The sequence below is a fragment of the Myotis davidii genome, unplaced genomic scaffold (genome assembly GCF_000327345.1).
Source record: "Myotis davidii unplaced genomic scaffold, ASM32734v1 scaffold332, whole genome shotgun sequence".
Classification (NCBI taxonomy): domain Eukaryota; kingdom Metazoa; phylum Chordata; class Mammalia; order Chiroptera; family Vespertilionidae; genus Myotis; species Myotis davidii.
The window spans coordinates 5,510,319-5,511,780 of NW_006285779.1; the positions used below are offsets into that span (position 1 = coordinate 5,510,319).

Here is a 1,462-nt window from a genome sequence, read left to right on the forward strand (position 1 = left end):
GCTTCTTCCTGCTTTCCCTTTCGCCTCCCTGCATTGTGCCTACATATGCAAATTAACCGCCATCTTTGTAGCAGTTAACTGCCATCTGAGTTGGCAGTTAATTTGCATATAGCCCTGATTAGCCAATGAAAAGGGTAGTGTCGTATGCCAATTACCATTTTTCTCTTTTATTAGTGTAGATAAGGAACTTCAGTGGTTTAGAATAGAAGCTTGGTTTTCTTGCCCCTCACTAGTAGTGTCTCCCCCTCTTTAGTGCCCTGAATTCTGGTTTTCATATGTTCCCCGGTATACTCCTTACATGTTGTGTGTCCTTCCCTCTTTTGCCTACTGGGATTTTATATCCTTAAGGCCTAGTTATATCTATCATTCATATTTGTCTTTCCACACACTTCCCCCTAGCATACTGACTGTGTGTAGCAGTAGGTTCATACATGTTTGCTAAACTCCAATTAAAAAATGTTATTTAAGCCTTTTGGCCAGAACTTCCATCTTCCAGTAGTTTGTCAAAATGACTAACTCAAAAGGAAAGAGGAGAGGCACTCACAATATGTTTTCTAGGCCTTTTTGAAAACATGGAGTTGTTCCTTTGGCCACATACATGCAAATCTACAAGAAAGGTGATATTTTGGACATCGAGGGAATGTGCACTGTTCAAAAAGGAATGCCCAAAATGTTACCAGGACAAAACTGGAAGAGTCTACAATATCACCCAGCATGCAGTTGGCATTATTGTGAACAAGCACCAGAGGGCTCAAGTGTGTGTCAGACCCATCTTGCTCAGTCCTAATCAGCAGCAATCTATCCTACCGTGTACGTATTGAGCATATTAAGCACTCTAAAAGCCAAGATAGCTTCCTGAAACTTGTGAAGGAAAATGATCAGAAAAAGAAGGAAGCCAAAAAGAAAGTAACCTGGGTTCAACTGAAGTGTCAGCCTGCTCCACCCAGAGAAACACACTTTGTGAGAACCAATGGAAAGGAGCCTGAGCTGCTGGAACCCATTCCCTATGAGTTCATGGCATGAAAAGGGGGAAAAAATAAAAAAGACCTCTGTGCTGATAAAAATGCTTCTCTTAATTGAGTGAAAGTGTGGTGTTCCTTCACCCCAAAGCATAATTAAAGAAAACTTTGGAAGAAAGAGAAGGAGAAGGGAAAAGGGAAAAGGGAGAAGAGAAGGAAGAAGGAAGAAGAGGAGGGAGATGAGGAGCGGGAGGGGAAGGGGGAAGAGGAAGAGGAAGAGGAAGGTTATTTAATCTAGTGACCTCAATTATAGATTATTAGACTACTGGGTCTTTAGAGTCATTTCATTCCCTGAGAGTTGAAATGTCATGCGTTGGCCTTGACAAGCAAAGAAATGCTGACATTAATAGCTAATGATACATCAAAACAAAACAAAAGAAAAGAAAGCAAAACAAAAAAACACATTTCAATCTTCTCTGTGTGAGCCGTACATTTAGCAATTC

General features: G+C 40.8%; 1 pseudogene; it reads left to right on the forward strand.

Annotated features, from left to right (window-relative positions):
* Positions 1-508: 508 nt before the first annotated feature.
* Positions 509-1,044, forward strand: LOC107181963 (annotated as a pseudogene).
* Positions 1,045-1,462: the final 418 nt, after the last annotated feature.